The sequence below is a fragment of the Theropithecus gelada genome, chromosome 13 (assembly GCF_003255815.1).
Source record: "Theropithecus gelada isolate Dixy chromosome 13, Tgel_1.0, whole genome shotgun sequence".
Lineage (NCBI taxonomy): Eukaryota > Metazoa > Chordata > Mammalia > Primates > Cercopithecidae > Theropithecus > Theropithecus gelada.
In genome coordinates, this window is record NC_037681.1 from 88,476,731 (window position 1) to 88,503,951 (window position 27,221).

Here is a 27,221-nt window from a genome sequence, read left to right on the forward strand (position 1 = left end):
CCTCAAGGAACCGGAGAAACAAGAACAAACCAAACCCAAGTCCAGCAGAAGGAAGGAAATTACTAAGATCAGGGCAGAACTAAATGAAATAAAAACAAAAAAAACCATATTTAAACAAAGATAAATGAAACAAAAAGCTGGTTCTTTGAAAAGATAAATAAAAGAAAAAAAACTAGCAAGAATAACCAAGAAAAGAAGAGAGAAAATCCAAATAACCTCACTAAGAAACGAAACAGGAGTTATTACAACTGACAACACTGAAATACAAAAGATCATTCATAGCTACTATGAACAACTTTACACACATAAACTAGAAAACCTAGAAGAGGTGGAAAAATACAACCCTCCTAGCTTAAAACAGGAAGAATTAGACACCCCCTGCAGACCAATACCAAGCAGAGAGATTGAAATGGTAATTTAAAAATTACCAACAAAAAAAAGTCCAGGACCAGACAGATTCACAGCAGAATTCTACCAGACATGCAAAGAAGAATTGGTACTAATCCTTTTGACACTATTCCATAAGATAAAGAAAGAAGGAACCCTCCCTAATTCATTTTATGAAGCCAGCATCACCCTAATAACAAAACCAGGAAAGAGCATAACCAAAAAAGAAAACTATATAGCTCAATATCCTTGATGAACATTGATGCTAAAATCCTTAACAAAATACTTGCTAACTGAATCTAACAACATATCAAAAAGATAATCCACCATGATCAAGTAGGTTTCATATCAGGGATACAGGGATGGTTTAACATACACAAGTCAGTAAATGTGATACACCACATAAACACAACTAAAAACAAAAATCACATGATCATCTCAATAGATGCAGAAGAAACATTCAACAAAATACAGCATCCTTTTATGATTAAAACTCTCAGCAAAATCAGCATACAAGGGACATATCTTAATGTAATAAAAGTCATCTAAGACAAACCCACAGCCAACATAATACCGAATGAGGAAAAGTTGAAAACATTCTCTCTGAGAACTGGAACAAGAGAAGGATGCCCCCTCTCACCACTCCTCTTCAATATAGTACTAGAAGTCCTAGCCAGAGCAATCAGACAAGAAAAAGAAATAAAGGGCATCCAAATCAGCCAAGAGGAAGTCAAACTGTCACTGTTTGCTGATGATATGATCGTTTACCTTGATAACCCTAAGAAATCCTCCAGAAACCTCCTAAAACTGATAAAACAATTCAGCAAATTTCCCATCTTCTATACACCAGCAGCAACCAAGCGGAGAATCAAATCAAGAACTCAACCCCTTTTACAATAGCTGCAAAAAACAAACAAACAAAAATACTTAGGAATATACCTAACTAAGGAGTCAAAAGACCTCTACAAGGAAAACTATAAAACACAGCTGAAAGAAATCATAGATGACACAAGCAAATGGAAACACATCCCATGCTCATGGATGGGTAGAATCAATACTGTGAAAATGACCATACTGCCAAAAGCTACCTACAAATTCAAGGCAATACCCATCAAAATACCATCATCATTCTTCACAGAATTAGAAAAAAACAATTCTAAAATTCATATGGAACCATAAAAGAGCCTGTATAGCCAAAGCAAGACTAAGCAAAAAGAACAAATCTGGTGGCATCACACTACCTGATTTCAAACTATACTATAAGGCCATAGCCACCAAAACAGCATGGTACTGGTATAGAAACAGGCATATAGACTAAGGAAACAGAATACAGAACCCAGAAATAAACCAAATAAACCAAAGCCAACTGATCTTCAATAAATCAAACAAAAACATAAAGTGGGGAAAGGAAACCCTTTTCAACAGATGGTGCTGGGATAATTGGCTAGCCACATGTAGGAGAATGAAACTGGATCCTTGTCTCTTATCTTATACAAAAATCAGCTCCAGATGGATTAAGCACTTAAACTTAAGACCTGAAACTATAAAAATTCTGGAAGATAACATTGGAAAAACCTTTCTAAATATTGTTTTAGGCAAGGATTTCATGACCAATAACACAAAAGCAAATGAAACAAAAACCAAGAAAAATAGTTGAGACCTAATTAAACTAAAGAGCTTTTAAACAGCAAAAGGAACAGTCAACAGAGTAAACAGACAACCCACAGAGTGGGAGAAAATCTTCACAATCTACACATCTGACCAAGGACTAATACCCAGAATCTACAACAAACTCAAACAAATCAGCAAAAAAAAAAAAAAAAAAAAAAAAAAACCCATCAAAAAGTGGGCTAAGGACATGAATAGACAGTTCTCAAAGGAGGTTATACAAATGCCCAACAAACATGAAAAAATGCCCAACATCACTAATGATCTGGGAAATGCAAATCAAAACCACCTTACTCCTGCAAGAATGGCCACAATCAAAAAATAAAAAAAAAAAAAACAGTAGATGTTGGCATGAATGTGGTGAACAGGGAACACTTCTACACTGCTGGTGGGAATATAAACTAGTACAGCCACTATAGAAAACAGTGTGGAGATTCCTTAAAGAATTAAAAGTAGAACTACCATTTGATCCAGCAATCCCACTACCTGGTATCTACCCAAAGGAAAAGAAGTCATTATTCGAAAAAGATACTTGGATATTTATGTTTGTAGTGGCACAATTCACAATAGCAAAATCGTGGAACCAACCCAAATGCCCAACAAGTGGATAAACTGTGATTTACATATTTATATATATATACACACATAGATACATAATGGAATACTATGCGGCCATAAAAAGGAATGTATTAACAGCATTTGCAGTGACCTGGATGAAACTGCAGACCATTATTCTAAGTGAAGTAACTCACGAATGAAAAACCAAACATCATATGTTCTCACTGATATGTGGGAGCTAAGCTATGAGGACGCGAAGGCATAAGAATGATACGATGGGCTTTGGGGACTTGGGGGGAAGCGTGAGAGGGGGATGAGGGATAAAAGACTACAAATGTGGTGCAGTGCATACTGCTCAGGTGATGGGTGCACCAAAATCTCACAAATTACCACAAAGCATTTATTCATGTAACCAAATACCACCTGTACCCCAATAACTTATGGGGAAAATAAATAATTTTTAAAAAAATACATAATCATATATATAATATATATTAAGTCCCATTTTTAAGAGTAAAATACTAAAAGTATCCCCTTTGTGATTACAAATAAGACAAAAATATCCACTATCACTAATTTTATTCAACAATATACTGGAGATCCTAGACAATACTGCAAAGAAATAAAAAGGATAAAGATTTGGAAAAAATAAAACTGTTGTTCAGATACATAACAGGAATCAAGTTTACCAAGAATATTTGATATAAAATTACATATAAAAACCATTACATTTTTATATACTAGCAACAGTTACCTAGAAGGTGACATTTTTAAAACACCATTTATAAAATATGGATTATCTAGGAAAAAATTTACTAAAATAATAAAAAAACTCTACGGAAAAAATAACACTGCTTTTAAAGATTTTTAATGTAAATAAATACAAAGTAGACTATACGGGATTAAAAGACTCCAGTAATAAAGATGTCCATTCTCCCTAAATTGATCTATATATTCAATAGAATAAATACCAAAATCTCAAGTTTGTTGTGTGTGAATGGCACAGGGAGGGTGAAGAGAGAAGTGAGGAAAGAAATGTGCATGTACGTGTATGTTTGAGTGCTTTGAAATTGAAAGTTGATTCTAAAATTCATGTGAAACTATTAAAGTGTTGGCTATTCTTGACCAAGATAAGCATGAAGAAGAAAACTGGGGGGAGGGGACCTTGTTCTACTAATTATTAAAAATTATTATAAAGCTACTATTATTAAAACAGCCTGGTATAGGCTAAAAGGTAGAAACAGAGAAAATCAAACAAAACAGAGAACCCAGAACCTCAACAATACATACCAGGACAACTGATATATAATTGAGTTGCATTGTAGTTCAGTGGAAAAAATAACAAAATTTCAAAAGAAAATTGTGCTATCAGAATCAGGTACTCTTTAGAGAAAAATTAAAATTTACCTTTATCTACATATACATATACAGGTAATCAATCCAGTTATTTAATCCTAAACACCTATATATGAAAAGTAAAGATAAAATATTTTAGTTAATATCTTCTTGGTGTATAAGAGTTTTTAAATAAGACACCAAAAGTAAACTTTGTAATAAATAAAATGAAAAATTAGACTATACTAAAATTAGGAAGTTTTGTTCATCAAAAGACACCACAAAGATAGTGGGAAGATAACCTCCAACTGGTAGAAAATATTTGCAACTCAAGTAATTAAAGAAGAATGACAATCCAGTTATAGTATAATTTCTGCAAATTGCTAAAAAAAATAAATGAAAAAAAAAAAAAAAAAAGGAGGAAGAAAAAAAAAAGAGGAAGAAAGAAGAAGGAGAAGCAAGAAAAAGAAATGAACAAAAGGCTAGACTTTAAAAAACAATATTTGAGGCCCAGCACAGTGGCTCACACCTGTTATCCCAGAATTTTGGAAAGCCAAAGAGCGGGCGGATCACAAGGTCAGGAGTTCAAGACAAGCCTGGCCACCAAAGTGAAATCCCATTTCTACTAAAAATACAAAAGTTAGCTGGGCATGGTGGCGTGTACCTGTAGTCCCAGCTACTTGAGAGGCTGAGGCAGGATAATCGCTTGAACCTGGGAGGCAGAGGTTGCAGTGAGCCCAGATAACGCCACTGCACTCCAGCACTCCAGCCTGGGCAACAGAGCGACACTCCGTCTCAAAAAAATAAAAATTAATTAATTAATTAATTATAAAAAGGAAATTTGAATAGTCAATAAACATAAAAAGGTTCTTGACCTTACTAATAATCAAAGAAATGCAAATTAAAAGAACACTTAGTAATTACTATACTGGTATGAGATTTGAAAAAATTATGTTGGCTGGGCGCGGTGGCTCACGCCTGTAGTCTCAGCACTTTGAAAGCCCAAGGCGGGTGGATCACGAGGTCAGGAGATCAAGACCATCCTGGCCAACATGGGAAAACCCCGTCTCTACTAAAAAAAAAAACAAAAAATTAGCCGGGCATGGTGGCAGACGCCTGTAATCCCAGCTACTCGGGAGGCTGAGGCAGGAGAATGGGGTGAATCCGGGAGGTGGAACTTGCAATGAGCTGAGATCGCACCACTGCACTCCAGCCTGGATGACAAAGCGAGACTCCGTTTCAAAAAAAAAAAAAAAGAAAAAAAGAAAATTTTACGTTTTACAATACCAAGTGCTGGTGAGGATGTGGATGCAATGTCAAAGTTCAAACACTGTTTGTGGAGGTATATATTTGCAAAACTCCTTTGGAAAAAATTTGACCATGCCTAAAAATGTAGCACCCATGCATGCATTAGGACCAAGCAATTCTAGATATATACACCAGAGAAACTCATGCCTTGGAAGGTTTGTACCAGTTGTTCATAGGAACATTGCCTAAAATTGGACACATCCCAAATGTACATCAACAGTAGAATGGAAAAAATAAAGTGTAGCATATTTAAAGTAGAATAATATACCACAATAAAATTAAGTACACATCAATAATACATGTCAATGAATTTCACAAACAGAAATGAGAAAAAGAAGCAAGTGACAAAACAATATTTACAGTGTCATTCCATTTGTATTAAGTTCAAAAAGAGAAGGAAATGCAATGCAATTTACTGACATGCATTAGTGGTAACAGTATAAAGTAAACAAGAGAAATGATTACCACAGAAGAGTAGTATGTAGTTATGTTTGAAGGGTAGAGGGAATTATGTCAGAAAGAAACAAAGAAAATTTCTAAAAAGCTAGCAATGTTCCATTTTATAACCTGGGGGCAGGGATTATTTGCTTTAATCTTATGTTATTTCAATTGACATATTAACCACCATTCTGAATGATTAATATTGGTTACAATTTGTTTTTTTTAATCAAATATTCAGTAGTCCATAACTACTTATTGGTCAGAAAGTTAAGAAGTCTAAAGACAGGAAGTTGTTAAATGAATTAAAACATATTCATATGGATAAACTAGATACTATATAGTATATCATATGTCCATATTCATATTAATATACTATGCAGCAGTTTAAAAGAATAAGGTATATTTATTTAAACTCATATGGCAATATATCACAGACGTACACTAAGTGAAAATGACAAGTTGTACAAATTTCACTTATACAAAAATGGTCAAATCTCAAAAAATATAAAACCATAGCATATTCCCATTTAAACAAATATAAATTTGTAAATGTATTGAATGAGCTCAGAAAAAATAGAAAAAATAAACACCAAACTGGTAATGGTAGTTACCTCTACAGAAAGGACTGATGTAGGGTAGAGGTGACATTGGATGGGGACAGGTGAAGAAGTCTAGAGGGAATTGCATTTAACCAGTATTATTTGCCCTTTTTAAAAAAATATAAGGAACGTATTTGTGCATCAATTGCTTCCTTTGTTAAAAGTCTAGGACTTTCACTTCTGCCAATGAAGAATTAACTGCTATGGGAAATGTCTCTGTAAACAACTGAAAATCAGACAAAAAATATGAAATAGTATTCAGACATGTGTAGCAGATAGCACAGGACTATGATCTGTGAGAGAAAGGAAACAAATGAGATGAGCAGTAAAATTAACCCAAATCACCGCCTAGAGAGAGTTTCCAGGCCTCAGTACAGGAGGGAGAACTCAAACAGGAAGAGAATTCAGTCGACTTTTTCTCACTAAGTTTAGGAAACAAAGATAGGGAGGCCAACGTGTCTAGAATTTGCAGACAAGAGTAAGTAGGGCTGCATAGAGGGTTCCGGAGAACTACAGAGGGATGCCCTCAAGTCTTTGAGAAATAATCTGTACATAATATGGGGTGAAACTTTGGAAAGTAATAGATCAAATAATTTTCATAGTTCACATATGGCTAGGAAGAGTTTATGTTCAAATTCCAAACCACCACAGAAGAGGGATCTCATGATACACAGGAAACTGAATAGAGTCCTCAGAATGGGGGTGGTTTCACAGTGAAGCTAAATGATCAGTAGAATAAAGGCTGCTCTGGACATGCCCTAACGAAACTTAAAAGCATGCCTGGAAATGATAAGACTGATATGAAAGTACCATAACTATATGCAGAACAAATTCGACATGCTTTAAAGAATACGGCAAAACCCAGCATGAATGAACATAAAATTCATAATGACTAGAGTCCAATAAAAAGTTATAAGCATGTTTTAAAAAGCAGAAAAATATGACCTATAACTAGGGGAAAATTCAACCAGTCAAAACTGACCCAGAAACAACAGAAATAATTAAATTATTAGAGAAGACTTAAAAACACTATCAAAAATATATTCCATATATTCAAGGATATTTTTCAAAACATAAATGTGATGAGAAAAAACGTGGAAAATATAAAAAAGAACTATATGAATTTCTAGGGATATATATTGATAAATACACTGGATAAGATTAACAGCATATTAAACATTGCAAAAACAAAAAGTGAATTTGAAAGCGTAGCAATAAAAAAATATTCTATGTAAAGCACAGAGAGAAAAAAAGAATTTAAAAAATGAACAGAGCAAAACAAAACTTCAGTGAATTTGGGGAAATATCAGCCAGTCTAACATACATTTAATTAAAGTTTTGAAAGGAAAAAAGGACTAGGAATTGAGACAGAAAGAAAAAAAAATTTGAAGAAATGATGGCCAAAAAACTTTAAATTTGATGAAAACTGTAAATCCACAAATCCAAGAAACTCAACAAACTTCAGGCAAAATAGACATAGAAAATCACACCAAGGCATATCATAAAAGTGCCAAAAAAAGAACATCTTAAAAGCAGTCAAATAAAAAATGACACACTTAATACAAATAAACAAAAATAAGAATGTCAGCAGACTTCTCCAAAAATATGCATGACAGAAGACAATGGAGAGACATGTTTAAAATACTAAAAGAAAACACTGTCAATGTAGAGTTTTACACTCAGCATACTTACCTTTCAAAACTGAAGACAAGATAAAGATGTTTTGCAAAAAACAAATGCCTAAATAATTCTTTGTCAGCAAATATGCATTACAAAAAAAGGTTAAAATTCCTCGGGCAGAAGGAAAATATCAGATGGAAATTTAGATCTTCACAAAGGGATGAAGAGCAATGGAAATGGCGAGTATAAAAGACTTTAATCTGATTTTTTAATGTCTTTAAAAGATAGTTGACTATCTAAAACAATAAGAAAATGGTATTCTGGAATTTTAACATATGTGGAGATAAGACTGAATGCTTTCTCCCTAAAATCAGGAACAAAGTCAGGATCTCTGCTCACACCACTTCTATTTAACATCGTACTGATCTTCCACCAGTGCAATAAGGGAAGAAAAAACAATTAAAATCATAGAGAGTTAAAATAATGAAGTAAAACTGTCTCTATTTGCAGATGGCCCAATTGTCCACATGAAAAATGCCAAGGAATATACAAATAGCTACCAGAACTAAAGAGTGAGGTTAGCAAGATCACAGAATACAAGATGAATATATAAAAATCAATTGCATTTATATATACTAGCAACAAATAATTGGACGTTTACTTTTAAAATATAAATATACCATTTACAATCGTGTCAAAAATATGAAGAGTTAGAGATTTGTCTAAATATGTGTAATACTGACATACTAAAAACTACAAAATAAAGTATTGCTAAAAGAAATTAAAGAAGATCTGAATAAATAGACATACTATGTTCATGAATGAAAGACTCAAAATTATTAATGTACCAACTTTTCCATATTGATCTAAGGGTTTAATACAATCCCAATCAAAATCACAGCAGTCTTTTTGCAGAAACTGGTAAGCTGATTCTAAATTTTATAGGGAAATGAAATGACCTGAAATTGCTAAAATAAATTTGAAAAAGAAAAAGTTAGAAAGTGTTCACTACCTGATTCAAGACTTACTGTAAAGCTATAATAATTAAGTCAGTATAGTATTTATATGAGGATAGACATACAGATCAGTGGAACAAAAAGGAGTCCAATAATAGATCTACTCAAAGATGTCAAGGTTATTCAATGGGGAAAGATAGTTTTCTCCAACAAATAGTGCTGGAACAATTGGATATCCATTTGGAGAAATAACAAGCCTAGACACTAACCTTTCACAATACATAAAAATTAACTCAAGAAGCATCACACGTCTAAATATAAGAGCTAAAACTATAAAACTTCAAAAACAATCCATAAGAAAAAAATATTTGTGATCTTGGGTTAGGAAAATATTTCAAAAATAGGACACAGAAAATACAAACAGAAACATGACAAATTAGACTTTGTCAGATTAAAAACTTTTGATCTTTAAAATTGACTATTAATAAGAATACAAGCCACAAAATGGGTGGGAGAAAATGTTTGCAAAATTTGTATCTGATGAAAGACTTGAATCCAGAACATACTAAAAAACACAATTCAATAATAATAAGACAACTTGATTTTTTAGATGAGTAAAAGATTTGAACAAAGAAAATATGAATGGCAAATAAGCACGTAAAAAGATGTTCAACGTCATTAGTCATTAGAGAAATGCAAATTAAAACCACAATGAAATACCACTATACTCTCTCTGAAATAGCTAGAATTAAAAAGACTGACAATACCTAGGATTGATGAGAATATGGAGCAACTGAAACTCATACATTGCTGGTGGGAATATACAATTATACAGCCATTTTGGAAACCATTTTGGCATACGCTTATCATATCACTCAGCAATTCTACTCATAGTATTTACCCTAGAAATGGAAGCATATTTCTACACAATGTTTTGTGTGCAAATGTTCATAGTCACTTTATTAATAATAGTCAACAACTGCAAATAACCCAAATGTCTATCAACTATGAATAAACAAGCATATTCTGGTATATCTACACATTGGGATACTACTCAGCAATATAAAGGAAATAGTTCATGCTACATAAAACAACATGGATGAATCTTAAAAGCAGTTTGCTAAATGAAAGAAACCCAAGACATACAACTACCTAACTGTATGATTCAATTTATAAGAAATACAGGGAAAGGCAAAACTAAAATGATAGAAAGCCCAACGGTGATTGCCAGGGACTGGAAGGAGGCAGAGGTGATTAAAGGGAAAGAAGCATGAAGTAGATTCTGGGGTGATGGGAATATTCTTTATCGTGAGTATAATGAGGCAGTGATGATAAATATTTGCCAAAACTTAATGAACTGAACACTTAAAAGGGTGAATATAACTGTATGTAAATCACACCTGGGGGGAAAAGCTGATTAAAAAAAAAGTTTAAGGAGATAAACAGGAAAATGAGGCCAATGATTATAATGTAAATGTCTAATGCAGCAGGAGTAGGCAGCTTCTAGAATCTTTCAACCCTTCTACCTGCTGCAGCTGCTGGATTGGATCATTGGATCTGTTACCAATTAAAGAAGCTTACAAATGCTGAGAAGATAGTCTGTAGCTGAAAGCACCACCTTTCCCTATGTAAGGCTACTGGGGAACCTTTAGAAATCTTCTACTCTTGCTAATTGGCCAGGTATGGATTTGCTGACGTAGGGAGGGGGTAAACTTGCAGGTGATACTGTGCTTTTATGTCTTTCATCTTATTAAACTCTCCCAACAATCTGAAGGTAAGTAGTTATTTCCACTTTGCAGATAAAAAATGGAAAAGGCCTAGAGAGAAGAATTTGGGTTTTTAACTTTGAAAGGGATCACATCCATATCCAGACACATTCTCATGAATTTTTGGAACAGCAAATCACAGAAAAAAATCCCAAAAGCATCTAGAAGAAAGAAAAAAAAAATTAGCTACCTCTAAGGAACAACATTCTGCCAATAAATGCTCAAGGAGTTTGTAAAAAGAGTCTTTTGTGCGTTTCCGAAAGCTGCATCAGGTAGGATTGAGAGGAAATGGATAGCACCCCCTTTAGGACTGGTAAAGGAAACCAGAGACTTCATAAACAATAGCATGACAAAGAAGCCAAGGAACGTCAAGGGAAGGCCCAGAAGCCAGGGTGACTACAGCAGGACTGAGAAATAGGCCTGGAAGGCCAACTTGGTGTCACACTGCAGAAAACTTTATGGCTGAGAAGAAAGAGTAATGATTCTCCCTGCAGCTCTCTGTCCCATGCCTCATCTTTCTATGACCTTTGAATTTCCTACTCTCTCCCCAGAGACCTACTGATCCTCCTAACTAGAGAGTCTAGCACTGGGAAAAGGAAGAGTCCCAAGTATATCCACAACCACTAGTCTGGTAGAAAAGAACAAAGAATCCTCATGAAGATAATGTTGCAAAGGAGAAAAGACAAGGTGTATACAGAGAAAGCACAGGAATTTGTGAAGAATAACGAACAGAGCTAATATCTGCTGGCCTCTGTTTGACTGTCCTGTGCTAATGTCTACAATGCTTCAGGATTTACAGATGATGGTACACTTCTTCCACTCTCCCCTAAACCCTCCTACCCTAATTGGATTGGAAACTCTTATTTTGATCTTCAAGTACACCCTGAGAATATCACCAGCACTACAAGTATAAACAAGTAAAGGCTAGTTGAACTACCCAAATTTTCTGACGTTCTTTCTCCTAGTTTCTTTGCTCCAGAAGTCTCAAACTTTTCCATTCCTGAAATTAATTCTCTTCCTTTAGCTTTGGTGCATCCCTGACCTTGCAAGGTTCAAAGCCTGCCATGTGTTGTGGTCTAAGCTATTCTCTCCCTCTTTTGCTTCTAGATGAAAGACAAGGGGAGCTTTGGACCCCAGGAGTTGAGGGAGCGGAGGTGGCCCACTCTCTGGCTCAGCTTCCTCTTTTATTTCTTTTGTTCTCCTCAAGTATCTGAAAACAATTTCAGATGCATCTCCCATTGGCATGGGACATCAATCTCCTGCCAATAACTGCCCATTAGGTCTAGATAAGCGATTCATGCCCAACTGCACCCTTGGCTAGTGTCTGATATAATTTTACTTTATAATCCTAAAAGAAAATTTGCCCCTTCCCAACCTTAAGTCACATTACAAACTCTCTCTCTACCTTGACATTACAATTAGCCCCATTATCCTCTCCCAGTTCCTGGAGTTCCCTGTGTAAACAAAGAGATAGGAAAAGGAAATTCTGCCACACATCTAACACTTCACCAACTTCTGGTTTATTTTAATGCATTCCCAGAAAGCCTCTAGAGGGCAAGCACCAAGCCTTGTTTGTTGTTGTACTCTGCATGTCTGACAAGTACTTGCTACATGGTAGATGCTGAATAAATGAAAAACGAATACCTCATAGTTTGCTTAAACTGGAAGAATTATACAAGATTCCTTCATGCACAGACCTGCAGGCAAGTCCATGAAAAGATGGCTCTCTGTCTGGCTTTCAGCATTCCATCCACTTCAAACATGGCTCCAGGTACCAAAAATGCCCTCATATTTTGGTGCAATGCACAGTCCATACTGGAGGGATGGGCTATGGTTTTCATGGTAGGATTTAATGTGTGGGTTAGACTGTCAAAAAAGGAAAGGAAGGCCAGGCGCGGTGTCTCATGCCTGTAATCCCAGCACTTTGGGAGGCCAACGCGGGCAGATCACCTGAGGTCGGGAGTTCGAGACCAGCCTCACCAACATGGAGAAACCCCGTATCTACTAAAAATACAAAATTAGCCGGGCATGGTGGTGCATGCCTGTGACCCCAGCTACTCGGGAGGCTGAGGCAGGAGAATCGCTTCAACCCGGGAAGCGCAGGTTGCAGTGAGCCGAGATTGCGCCATTGTACTCCAGCCTGGGCAACAAAAGTGAAATTCTGTAAAAAAAAAAAAAAAAAAAAAAAAAAGGAAGAGAAAAGAAGAGAAGAGAACAGAGAAGAGAAGAGAAGAGAAGAGAAGAGAAGAGAAGAGAAGAGAAGAGAAGAGAAGAGGCAGCAATGAGAAATGTTACCTACAAGATGGCGGAAGACCAGAGGGGATGGTAAAGAGCCACAGGAATGAGAAGAAGAACAAATAACCTGCACTCTCCATGTACCCCACTCTCACAGCTATCTAGACTTTGAATCCACTGGAGAAACAGCTTGGTTTCTGCCCTTCCTGAGTTCACGGGCTCAGTCTCCTTGCGCTCCTACCTTTTCAAGTGTTCAGTTCCCTGGCAGACAAACCAGCAAAGTTCTACCATAGTTCTATTTCTGTCGCTCCTACGCCATATGAATTAAAAGCACATCAGTGAGAAAATTAACTGGAAGGAATAGAATTTCATGGCCATTTGGCAGCCTCATGGTTCAGTGCTACCAGCGGCCCCTCACCTTTGGCTTCGGGCGCCGTGCACAAGCCAGCTCCCACGGGCCACCAGCCATCACCCACAGTGCTCTTCACAGTCATGGCCTTGGTAGAATGATCAGACCACTACATCTGCAAGGAGGGAAATCCAGGTCACCGAATGCCTTCCCTCTCCTCTCCAATCCTCTAGCCTATTTCCTTCTACTCAAAATCTCCAGCTATCAGTGCAATCTCATCCCGCAGATCTTTTCTCCAGGAAGATGAGAGGAAGGCACCCTCCCCGCCCATCTCCACTTTTGAAATGACTCCAGGAGTGCCAGCTGTACAGACTTTTCCAGAAGGGTGTCAGAGGAGAGCGTGGCGCATTCAGAGCACCAAGGCTCCCTGATTATGCAAGGCACACAAGAGCGCCTCTATTCATCACCTCGAGGTAGACTATTAAATCTCTGGAAGCCTTCCACACGGTTTAGTAACGGAGATCCATTATGCCCTCCCTCAGGTTCCATTGAACACCAGCAGACAAACATATGGTGAGTAAGTTCTAATGGAATTCCACACCACATGCAGGCTCTGCGCAGAGCTCTGTGCTGGAGGGAAGCTGGCCCCAGGCAGCCTTTGATGGCAGCTCTTCCAAGTGGTTTCTGCAACAGGATTTTCCTGCTTTCACCAAGTAAGGATATGAGGCATGGAGAATTTATTTCCGTTTTCTAGTAAAGCGTTTGGTGAGGAGTGTGGACATCTTCTTCTGTCCCCAGCTTGTAGAGGAGCTTATTAGCTGACTTTGGGTAGGTCACTTGGCCCCCCCAAACCTTTGGTACCTGTCTGTGTAAAACTGCCACGAACAATACCTGTTGTCTATTTCACAGGTGTTGTAATAATGAAACAGCTCAATGGACATATGATGTTTTGGAAAGCATTTCAGATTTGTATCATTACCACAACCCGCCCCTGGATTTCCCGCCTCCAGCCCACGTCTATAGGCTTCCTTCCATACAAGAGCCAACTGCATTATCCTTAGGAGAGTTAAAAATAAAACAACAAATCTAGAGTATTGATGATATTGATAACAAGAAAATGAATTTTCTACAACTCAGTAGTTTTACAGTTCCTTTCTGGAAGCTATACCTTTTAAAATAAAAACCTATCTTCTCTCTTTGTCCTCCCTGTCTCCCATCTCCCCTCTCCTCCCCCTCCCCCGCCAAAAAGTGATTACGGAGTGAGAGCCATACTGATTATTTTGACTGATCAACTGGAGAAATTTAGATAAATTTGGCTTTTCATTAACTGCAGCTGTTGTTTCTTTCAGTGCTTAAATGCAATTTATCATTTGAATGTGCTGGCTGAGGACCGTTGCTTGAGTTTTCCTTTGCTTTCAATCATTAGTCCTAACAGTATAAATCCAATTTCTTTAGTTAGCCTTTAAAAAGTGTCCCATTTTCTGTCCTTTACGATTGTTCTTATTGAAATATTAAGTTTTAGGATCAGTTCTCTATCACACACACCACTATCAACATACTACTATTCAAACCCAAATCCAGCTTCCATGCCCTGAAATCACAAGTGCGAAAGCCCAAAATCTCTCAAGGCAGCTCTCCGTCTCCGCACCTCAGTCCCAGCCCATCACCATCCCCACCCACCCGCTTACTTAGAACAATGTTTAATTTGGTCACCAGATTCAAATATGCAGAAGTAAGGCCTCACAAACTCAACAAGATTTCCAGCTCCAGTGCACAAAAAGAAAGTTGTGTAGTTCCACATGACTTGACTGTGAATGAGAGCCGTGAAGTGATAAACGACCTCCAAACAATATTGGCTTCTTTAAATTAAACTATTATTCATTTATACAGGATGATGACTCATGATTATCTGGACAGGAAGAGAAAAAAAAATGAAGTAGGAGGAGATAGCCTTAGAACTTGTTTCCCGTTAATGTTCTAAGAGTAACATCATGCTAGTCTTTATGTGGTTTCTCATTATTCCTAGCACTTTAGTTACCAATTTAATTATTCTATTGTTTCTCTTGGAAGAGTAGGAGGAGTAGACAGGCTACATTTTCTTTTTTTTCCACACCATGATGGATTAAACGTCAAGAATAATTAAATGCCACAGGTTGCTAGCCAACAATTGAACGCTGACATCTTTTAGGAGAACCTACCAAGGAAAGAAGAAAATAGAAATATCCTAACATCTCAGTGTCTTTCCTAACTTCATTTACATAGGCAGGGATCCCAACATCTTAAACTAAAATGAAAAACAAAAATAATAACAGAGCCTCTCCAAGCTAATAATTATTCTGTGCTTGGAATGAGAGTGTTCAGAAGAACCAGACATTTATGTCGAAACGTTTTACAAAGTAGGAGAAGTCCTATGCACTCTGGCATATGAAAACAACAAAGAATGTGGATCATCCCAGAGACTTTAGAAACAACATGGGGCCATTTTCAAAGGTTCTGATTCTGAGATTTTGCAGGCAAGGAAACAAAGGAAATGTTATTGGTTAATTTATCAATAATTGATAGACTAGGCTGTACTTCCAGTTCCATTTAAGAACCAACTACAAATAAAATTGTTAGCGCATGGCTGAGTAAGAACTATCTGGGGTGGATGAAATTGAGAAATATTCACTGAAACGCTAATATTTCATGAAGACCAGAAGACCAAAGTCAGTTTTGTTATGAAGGACCCTGAGGTTCCAGTTCACTTTGAAATGCTGAAGCCAGGCACTTTCAGGGTGTTCTGTTCATTCTGGCAAGTAAAGACATTTTCCAAACACACAGCAGTGACTTTATTCGAGCACAAAAGTTGGCCACTCTGGGATTAGCAAAATCTAGACAAATGATAACCTAGATAATGTGATCTTCTCTACAAGCACCCAAGTTTTTGTGAGGAACAGCTTAACTTTTGTGTGTTTACCACAAGAAGACTCTCAACTCTCCACATGGCTTGAGTGATACCTGATATCTCTAGAATATTACGGCCACACATGTCCCCTCTCTTGTTTGATTTTTTTGGATCTCCTCTTTCTCCAAAGCCCAGTCTTCCTTAATATAAAGGGGTTGGTCTTGAATCTGCAATTCTCTGGTTCCTATCCCTTTAGCATCACTCATTTTGGGTGGCCAGTCACTCACTTACAGGGCACGGACAAAGTAACAGACAAACCAAAAGCCCTTCCAAACCAAACAATGAAGGCCAGGCCAGAAACTATCAGCTCTTTCTGGGAAGCTGAGATGCAGTGCCCTGAGCAATGATGGAACCTGACGGGAACAGAGAGCACAGCCCACTCATCCTAGTTACAAAATATCAAATTCTTAAACACCAACAGATCTTCCTTTTCTTTCTCTATCAAGAGTCACTGGTTAAACACTTGACCACATGATGTGCCCTGACTACACTAAAATCTCAAAATTTAACACTATATAATTCATCCATGTAACTAAAAACCACTCTTGCCCTTAAAGCTATTGAAATTTTAAAAATAACAAATAAATTTAAATGTAAAAAAAAATTAAAATTAAAAAAGATAGATGTGCCCTGAAAGCCTAGAGCTCTACAACACCCCTGAAATATAACCCTTCTCCAGGATCCCAGGAATGTCAAAAAAGGAGAGCTAGAACACAGCTGTATTAGTCCATTTTCACACTGCTGATAAAGACATACCCAAGACTAGGCAACTTACAAAAGAAAGAGATTTAATGGACTTACAATTCCACATGCCTGGGGAGCCCTCACAATCATGGCAGAAGGCAAGGAAGAGCAAGTCACGTCTTACATGGAGGGCAGCAGGCAAAGAGAAAAGCAGAGCTTCTGCATGGAAACTCCCATTTTTAAAACTATCAGATCTCATGAGACTTATCCACTATCATAAGAACAGCACAGGAAAGACCCACCCCTATGATTCAATTACCTCCCACCAGGTTCCTCCCATGACACATGGGAATTGTGGGAGTTACAACTCAAGATGAGATTTGGGTGGGGACACAGCCAAACCATATTAAATGGCCATCTCTCACTTATCTCTTAGACCCAGATCCTTGACTTTGACATGAAAATACCTTGGGAAGCTTTCAGAAGCACCATGCCCAGACTCTACCCAGAGATTCTGATTCATTTACTCTGTTGAGGCCCAGCATTCATGCTTTTTTTTTCTTTTTTTTTCTTTGAGATGGAGTTTTGCTCTTGTTACCCAGGCTGGAGCAATGGTGCGATCTGGACTCACTCCAACCTCCGCCTCCCAGGTTCAAGCAGTTCTCCTGCCTCAGCCTCCCAAGTAGCTGGGATTACAAGCATGCACCACCACACCCAGTTAATGTTGTATTTTAATAGAGATGGGGTTTCGCCATGTTGGTCAGGCTGGTCTCGAACGCCTGACCTCAAGTAATCCACCTGCCTTGGCTTCCCAAAGTGCTGGAATTACAGGCATGAGCCACCATGCCCAGCCATTCATGCTTCTTAAAAGCTCCCCTGGTGATTCAAAGTTGAGAACCACTGCTCTACCTAGATCATATTCCAACACACAATGACAGTTTCTCTTTTTCTCTTCCAAAGGCTAAGACGTTTACATTTCAAGTGAACTGACTCTCTGTGAATCTCAGAATTGAGAGAAGCTCTGAAGCTTCTCAACACAGTAGGTGTCTCAGGATTGTGAGATCATTTACAACCAGCTAACACAAGGCACACTACGTCCAGCCCTCCTTCTCTTTTGCTTTATTCTTGCTAGTCCAGGTCTCTTGGCAAGAACTCCTGAGAAAGTTTATCTGTGGGAGAAGCTCTGACTTAGGCTTGAATTCAGAGATGAAAATTTCCCTTCTTAGGAGTCTTCAGCAGAAATGAAATAAAAGTGAACGATTCTGGGGTCCCAGGATACTTGGAAAAGATCTATGGTCCAAACAGGGGTTAGGACAGCTGAAAACCAAGCTAACCTACATCACCCTCTCAACCAGCACCTAAGCCTTCAAAAAGAAAATGAAGAACTTGGGCAAAGAGCCAGTAGATCCCAAACATAACACCCATCAGGAATGGTGTCCTTGTCTCTGGACAGGGACTCTGAGACACCCTTCTCTATTTTATTTTATTTTTCAGAGACAGGGTCTCTACCTGTGGCCCAGGCTAGAGTATAGTGGGTGATCATAGCTCACTACACCCTCAAACTGCTGGGCTCAAGCACTCCTCCCACCCTTAGCCTCCCAAGTAGCTGGGATTACAGGAGTGTGCCACCATGCCAGGCTAATTTTGGTTTTGTTTTGTTTGTTGTTGTTGTTTTTGGTAGAGATGGGGTCTCACTGTTGCCTGGGCTGGTCTCAAACCTCAGGACTCAAGCGATCCTCCCACCTCAGCCTCTCAAGCATCTGGGAGTATAGATGCATACCATCACACTCAGCTAATTTTTTAACTTTTTTGTAGAGATGGGGTCTTACTATGCTGCCAAGGCAGGTGTCAAACTTCTTGGCTCAAGCCATCCTCCTACCTGTCTCCCAAAATGCTGGGATTATAGGGGTGAGCCACCATACCTGGCCTCTTCTCTGTTTCAAATAAAAACACCTACATGAGCACTTTGGAAGGCCAAGGCGGGCGGATCACTTGAGGTCAGGAGTTTGAGACCAGTGTGGCCAACGTGGTAAAACCCTGTCTCTACTAAAAATACAAAAATTAGCCAGGCGTGATGGCATGCGCCTGTAGTCCTAGCTACTCAGGAGTCTGAGGCATGAAAATCACTTGAACCCAGGAGGCAGAGGTCGCAGTGAGCTGAGATTGCGCCACTGCACTCCAGCCTAGGTGACAGAGCAAGACTCCGTCTCAAAACACACACACACACACCCACACACACACACACACACACACCCCTAAATGACGTATTTAATGCATTTGGGATATTGGATTTAGGACATTTCTCAAGAAGAGGTAGTATTAATTACACATTTCACATTTGTACAACATAGAAAGAAATATTATGGGGGGTAATCAAACTGTGGGGGAATGGGCCTGTTCTGTGTTACCATAATTTTAGGACTTAATATAATATCACATACTAAATATGGGTACAACATGAAAACAAGTAGCCAGAGGTCACAGAGTAGCCATTAGCATAGAGTCTAGCCAACAGAGGAAATCAGGAAATCTTTCTGAGATGGATAGAGGATAGATGGATAGAGGATGGATGGATGGATGGATGGATGGATGGATGGATGGATGCATGGATGCATGGATGCATGGATGAATGGATGGAGTATCTTGTGAACATCCTTCAAGCTAGTGATCATGAGACTATTGATAAACAAGAAGGAGTGGCACTCTCCATGGCATATTATTGATCTGGGCCCACTGCTACCTTCCATCTATCATTGCAGTTGAACCAGAAAGGTCTGCCTCAGCTCCAGGAGACCTTCTCTAAAGCATGTTTTCATTAGGGCTTTCTCAGTTGCAAATGGCAGATCCCTACTTGTAATGGCTTAAGCCACAAACAACAATTGTTGAAAGGATATTGGAATATCTCAGGGAATACAAGGATAGATGCACTTTAGTCTCAGAAACCATTTAGAACAAGAACTAGAATCATGCAAGGAACCAGTTTTTTCTTCTTTCTGTGCATCTGTTTGATTTTTTCCAGTGTATCTGCTCCATTTTCCTCTGCCATATTGTAGAGTCATTCTTCCTATTTGCCAGAAACATTTTTTATAGCAGAAAACGTTTTTTCAATGGTTCCTGAGTTATGCATGATACAAATCCTGATACCAAGAAAGAGTCAAAATTGACTCTTAGGACCAATTCCAAATTCCTGGGAAAAGAGGACATTGGCCCAGTTTGGGTCAGCTCTCCACTGCTGGACCAATCAACTATGTCAAGGAGTTAGAATTAGGCCGTGTACTCTGTTGGCAACCATGAGAAAGCGAGGGGAAAGGAAAACATTCTAGAAAGATAGGTGAGCTAGTCATCCAAATCCCTACAAATAGATTGGCACTACTGGCAAAATTCTTGAGCAGCCCTGAAAAAATTGTCACATATGACTTCCTCATCTTCCATTATTTCTGCACCCACTCTCGGCCCACACACAAACCTCTGCCATCAAGCATCCAAGGCTTTCAAGCAATCCAAAGCCCCTTTACTTTGAGACCCAACCCACGTGTACATCCCCACCCAAACTCCAGCTTTTCCTTCACAACATAGAGTTTTCAGGATTCAATTAAAGCCCCAGTTACCTGGTTGGCCCCCCAGGAACTTTGAAAATAATCTCAGCACACAGGCCTGATGGATAAAGAGGGAGTAGGGTCGGGCATGCATGGGGGAGACAGGAGCCAAAGGTCACTCTCTCTGTGTTCAAGATCTAGACATAACTCACACCGGCAGAAGACAGTCTTCACAGGGTCCTTCTCTGATGTTCTGTCATTAAAATGAGGCAGCTTCTCTATGTATGTGTCTCTGTGTTTCTTTAGATTTTTTAACTTCTACTCCTAAACCACTGCCCACCTCTCCTGTTTAAATTCCTGATCGACCCAATATTCCTTTGTGATCAGAGGTCAGCTTACACACTGACTGGATTGGAGTCATGGGCTCGGCCCCTGCAGTCCAGTTAGCTATGTTCAAAAGAGAGAGTCATGTGCTATAAACTCTTGCTACTCCAGATGTGTTTGTGGACCAGCAGCGTCCACATCACCTGAAACCTTATTAGAAATGCAGATTCTCAGGTCCCATGCAGAACCTACTGATTCAGAAACTACATTTTAGAAGTTCCCCTAGGTCATTTGTAGATTCATCAAAGCTTGCAAAGTGCTGGTTTAGAATATGTCCCTTCAAGTTGGGAACTGCCTGAGCTGCTTCACAAGCATAGAACCAGGAACAGTGCTAGAATCTCTGCCTCTTGTCAAGTCCACTAATCCCATTGATAATAGTATTGTCTACTCCTCCTTTTAGAGCCATTTATATCTTTTTTTATAAACTCTAGAAAATCACAAAATCTGCAAAAAGGGAAGGATCTATTGGTGATATTTTAGGCACTGTTAATGGGGTAGTTAAAAAAGTGAGAACTGTTCATTTGTTTTGGAAAAGATTATGGGGGTGTTATGTTTTGTTTTAAAATACAGTCCTTTGCCAGCCTGGACAACATGGCTAAACCCCATCTCTACCCAAACTACAAATAATTAGCCAGGCATGATGGTGCATGCCTGTGGTCCCAGCTACTTAGAAGGCTGAGGTGGGAGGATCACTTGAGCCTGGGAGGCGGAGATTGCAGTGAGCCAAGATGGCAAGCCAACACTCCAGACTGGGTGAGAGAGTGAGACCTTATCTAAAAATCATAATAATAATACAGTCCTTTGTCATCCATTAAAGCCTCAAGAGAGGCTACTTATTCTGCTTACTAATCTGTCTCTATGTAAAAACAGCCTTGCCCAAGGAAATAGTTCGGATTTCTGCTATAATCAGTTTCTTTTTTTGTTTGTTTGGTTTTTTGTTGTTGTTGTTTTGAGACGGAGTCTTACTCTGTCACCTGGGCTGGAGTGCAGTGGTGCGATCTCAGCTCACTGCAACGTCTGCCTCCCAGGTTCAAGCGATTCTCCTGCCTCAGCCTCCTGAGTAGCTGGGATTACAGGCACATGCCATCATGCCCAGCTAATTTTTATATTTTTAGTAGAGACGGGGTTTCACCATGTTGGTCAGGCTGAGTCTCAAACTCCTGACCTCTTGATCTGCCTGCCTCGGCCTCCCAAAGTGCTGGGATTACAGGGATGAGCCACCGTGCCCATCCCCTACAATCAGTTTCTTACCTTAAAACATCATTGCCAATTCCCTACAGAAAGAGTCTTCTAAGATCTTCTGTCCAACATCCTCATTTTACAGATGTGGGAAACTAAGGCCAGAAGAGAGAGATACTGACAAAAGGTCAAAGAGGTGATTTAAGCTTCGACTGATGCCAGATCCCAGGGTTCCTTGCTTCTACTTGAGGGTTCCCTTCACTAAACAGAGCTTCCAGAGGAGAGTCACTCCTGCATGTGGGCCTATTGGGCTGACACGGGAGGGCACAGGGCAAGTACTTCTGAGACAACATGTTGCTGGTGAGAAGTGGAGACAAATATTTGCCAAATTTTGGATGAGGGCCTGGAATCCAAGAGTCTGCCCCACACACCATCTCTTATAATATGGATACCACAGGACCTTCCAGAACATTCTGAAAAAGCTTTTAAGGAAACAGCAACTACAAAACATGAAAATAACTGCCCCCAGCTGCTCCTGGGGTCGCTGTATTCTGGCCGCAGCTGTGGAGAATTGTTGAATTCCATTCTCCATGTTGCTCTAAAAGCATTTCAAAGAAGTTCAGAGAAAGCCAGGTGCACTTTGGTAAACTGAAAACTATTTGTGACAAACCATCCATCACCATCTCTCTGCATTTACCATCAGAAAGAGGCAGGGGCCACAGGGGCAGAAGGCCAGACCCAAGTCAGAGGGGGACACTCACATTTCCAGTTGCCCCTGTCTTTCTGGACCACCCTAGAATAAGGCATGTCCCTTTGTGCCCTTACCAAGGATATTTTGGAAAAGAAAGATGAAGAAGCTGCAAATATTTCTGTTTGCCATATACCTGCCTCTCAAGAATTGTAAGAATCTGTGAAGTTAAAATAGAAAGTTCTTCCTGTGAACATTATTTCATAAATGCTAATTATGATGACACCATATTTATTTTAATACCTGCCCACTATAATTACCTCCAAGCTGGAGACATTTGTTAAGAATCATTGTTATTTGACTAGTTTTTCTCATTATTCAGTCTTATAATGTAGAAATATTAATATTACTGCGATCCTTCCTCATATTTGTAGAATGCATTTCTTGGGAAAGGAGAGTAATGAGGAAGAAAGAAAGCTGATAATGTTTAACAACAAAAAAAGCCAGAATTTATTACTTCATTAATATCAAGTTCAAAACTAGGCAAGACTAAAGTGTAATGTTTAGGGCTGACTGCTAAGGTGACAAACTAGGAAGTGACTGCCACAAAGCTTAGGAGAGGGGTTAATTTTCCAGGGAGCTGGAGAGGATAGTGACAGGTAGAAGCATGAGAAGGTAAAGGGAACTTTGAAGTACAGGTCATGTTCTATTTCTTGACCTGGGTGGGAGTTATGTGAGCACTTATTTTGTGGTCCATTTTTGAATAATGAGATTTTGTTTTGTGCACCTTTTCATTTGTTAGTTTATTTCACAATAAAAACCATTTTAAAAAAGTGGAAAGATGTATCTCAGCCACTAGCACCTTCTCTTGTATGAAACCATATTTGATCATTTCCCCCATCAAGTTCCCAGTGACAGGGACAACTCAAAGAAAGGCATTCTGATGCCCATTTGCACAAGTTAGTCCCATGAAGTGCCTCCCAAGTATTTTTTAAAGCAACAAGACCCTTCAAAGGGACACTTATAAGGAGGTAGCAGTATATAAAACACACAAGTGGTGCTATGCTGGTATAATCAATTGCAGGCCTGGGCCCACTCATCCTGGTTCCTCTTCCAACTCTACTGTATCCCCAAAGGCATTTTTGTGGGCTCTCTTGGGTTCTTTAGAATACAGTTTAAAGCCCCAGATCTAATGAATACCCAGTTGTTACCTACAAATAACCTAGAGGCCAGGAAAGCAGTCAGGGGAACTGGGACACGGGACAGATAAGTCTTAATGTGAGAATTAAGGTCAGGAACATTTATGTGTCAGGTGGTGAGGGACTTGGCGTGGGACTCAGGGCAGCTGGAGAGCACTGGGTGCCAGCCACTGGGTGAGGGCTGGCGTGCTGAACAGAGACCAATGCCTGAGTCTAAGCCGTGCAAATGAGCGTGAAAATGTGTCCAGTCAGTTAAAGTGAACACAGCTCCCAGAGGTCCCTGAGGAGTCCTGCTAATGGTGGGCGTGGCAGGCACCGCAGAAGGCCTGTAGGGAAAAACTTGGGGTCACGCAGACCTTTTTGTAGCTTTCAAATAACAAGTAAACAATGTCTGTCCCATGTCCCAGTGAAACTGAAAAAAACAAAATAGGTGTGATTTTTCAGCAGGGCATGTCCTAGAGAAGAAGGTCGGCTGTTACAGGTCGACACCCTCCTTCCCTCCCCTCTCCTTTACTGAAATGAAACTAAGAGAGATTTTTTTAAATGTATTAAGTGGTCCTCTACCATTCTCCAAGCAGAAGAGAAAGAGGGATGTTTCACGTCGGCCTTGGTTTCAGTCTGTTCAGGCTGCTACAGCAAAATGCCGTAGACTGAGTAGCTTCTGAACAGCAGAAATTTATCACAGCTTTGGAGGCTGGAAGTCCAAGATCAAGGCGCCAGCCGTTCTGGTGTCTATGAGGCCCATTTCCTGGTTCTCTCTGTGCCCTCACACGGCAGAAAGAGTGAGCTAGCATTCTGGGGTCTCTTTTGTAAGGGGACTAATCCCATTCATGTGGGCTCTACCTTCAGGACCTAATTATCTCCCAACAGCCTCACCTCCTAATACCATTACATTGGGGGTTAAGATTTCAACATACGAATTTGAGAGAGACACAGACATTCACACCACAGCAACCTTTAAGCTAGAAGGCTTTTCAGACCAGATATCTCCACACTGAAAATTCCTGTTGCTTCGGGCTGGGCTCAGTTTTGTTTTGTTTGGCTTTTCTAAAATCAAGAAAGGGTAAGTAGGAAAAGGTGAGCACATCTGCTCAGTTCTCCAGATCACAGGCAAGCATTTTTCCAGTCCATCCATCCCCAACCCCATACCACCCAACCAGCATACCTCTAATCAGCTCTGAGGGCAGGTGCTCTTCTCCACCTGCTAATAACCTCTGGTGCCTAATATAGGGTGGGCCCATGTACAGTATTTGGAAAACATAAGTGCTCAATAAATATTATGTAGCAGTAGTAACAGTAGCACGAGTGGTATTTGTAAGGAGCCATTGAACTGCTAAGCTTCCCTGCAGCCCTCAAGCCTGCTCCTATTAACAATGAGAATATGGGTAGGAAATGCTGCAATCCCTGGGAAACACAGTATCGACAGCAAAGGACTTACTAAATCTGTAACTAAATCACTTGGCATCTGAGGCTCCATGAAGTGTCAAAGCTGATAAGTACCGTGCTGGCCTGTGTCTAATGTGAAGCCAGTTAAGAATCAGAACTCCCCAGCCGGGGGTGGTGGCTCACACCTGTAATCCCAGCAGTTTGGGAAGCCAAGGTAGGCAGATCACTTGAGGTTAGGAGCCCAAGACCAACCTGGACAACATGGCAAAACCCCGTCTCTACTGAAAATACAAAAATTAGCCAGGCATGGGGGTGAGTGCCTGTAATCCCAGCTACTGGGGAGGCTGAGGCAGGAGAATCTCTTGAACCTGGGAGGCCAAGGTTGCAGTGAGCCGAGATCGCACCACTGCACTCCAGCCTGGGTGACAGGGTGAAACTCTGTCTCAAAAAATGAAAAATAACCGATGTCCCCACATAACTTTTATTTATATAGGTTATATCCATCATCTTTCCCATATTAGAAATGAATAGGAAGAAATATTTTAAGTATTTATTTGAAAATAATAATAGACCCATTCATATTAGCATATATAGCATTTTTATAAAAATAACTACCTTTACCAAAATTAAATAAATTAGTGAGACTAGTAGGCCCATTCCTACCAGGAACCAGTGGCATGGACTCTTTAACCAGAAACCTAAAGCCAGCCCTGGTTTTGCTATTTGCCTTTTAGCCTGAAGGTCATAAAGGTGTCTATCTTCTTACTTGATCATTTGTCTAGTTTATTTATTTTTTCTTCTTTCTGTTACAATTCCCCAGATCACCCCCTCACCCCCAAGCAATACTATTAGCAATCCCTCAGTGAACCTTGCCTAAAATAGTACATGATTAAATAGATGGATGGATAGACGCTAGATAGATACATAGATAATAGATTCATAGATGAGAGATGGAGAGAGATGCTACACACATACATGCATACATATATGCATACATAGATGATAGGATGATAAATTTATTTTTACCTAGATGGGGGCATGCTGTGCATACTGGCCTGTCCCATTGCTTTTTACCCCCGATAATGTGTCTTGGAGATTATGTGATAAGAGCACATGTGTAAATCTACCTCTCCTTTTCTACCCCTAATTGACTTTGTGACTCATTCCCCTCCTTAGTAGAACTTCGCTAGATGAATTTCACTCACATCTTTCTCTTTTACACTTCCCCTGCATCCTGATCCTCTTCCTTTTAAAGCTCATCCCACTCTGTGATGAAAAGCAGTTGTGTGATGCTGACACTTGCTACATGCCAGGCAACATTTTCAGATTTTGTATTCACTCATTTAACCTTTGCAGTGATCTCAGAAGGTAGATGCCGGTAGGGTCTGTGGCCTTCCAAGGGCCACACAGCTAGAAGTAACAGACTGAATTCAAACCCAGGCACTGTGGCACCAGAGTCCATACTCCTTGTCACTGTGCTATGCTTTCCTCAGAACTGCCCCGATGCAGCAAGTACTCGATGTCTTTCTCACCAGACCAGAGGGTAAGGGTCTTGTTGACATTGTTCACTATCAAATCCCCTAACAGGTGTTTCATAAATATTTGGGAATTGAATGCCAGTAATGATACCACATTCTAGAGGCCCCCTACTATGGGCCACTGTGCTAAGCATTCCACATATATTATCTCACTTAATCCAGCAACTCCAGGAAATCCTTTTCCTACAATTATCCAAACTTTACAGATGAGGAAAATGAGGAGGTATTATACCTAGTAAATGAGAGGCAGATTTGAACCCAGGTCCATTTGAATTTAAAGCATGCACTTAACCTCTACACCAGACCAGCCACTCTCTCTGAGAGCCACCAACCTCCTCCCCTCCTGGAATCCCACCTTCACAGGATGCTCAACACCCAGAACCGGCTCCAGAGCAAAACCTCCTGCAGCAAACTTGCTACAGTTCCTACTATTCTAGAAAAAAGGTGCCAAAGTTGTTGTT

General features: G+C 39.5%; 1 long non-coding RNA gene across 1 annotated transcript in view; it reads right to left on the reverse strand.

Moving 5' to 3' along the window:
- The window catches only part of LOC112605408, a 29,480-nt gene extending 14,496 nt beyond the window's left edge, over positions 1 to 14,984 (reverse strand). Inside the window, exons 1-2 of the long non-coding RNA XR_003115409.1 lie at positions 14,911 to 14,984; positions 13,292 to 13,397 (exon numbers count right to left, since the gene is read on the reverse strand). This is a non-coding gene — a long non-coding RNA (uncharacterized LOC112605408). The remainder of the gene's footprint in view (positions 1 to 13,291; positions 13,398 to 14,910) is intronic.
- Between the last annotated feature and the right edge of the window lie 12,237 nt (positions 14,985 to 27,221).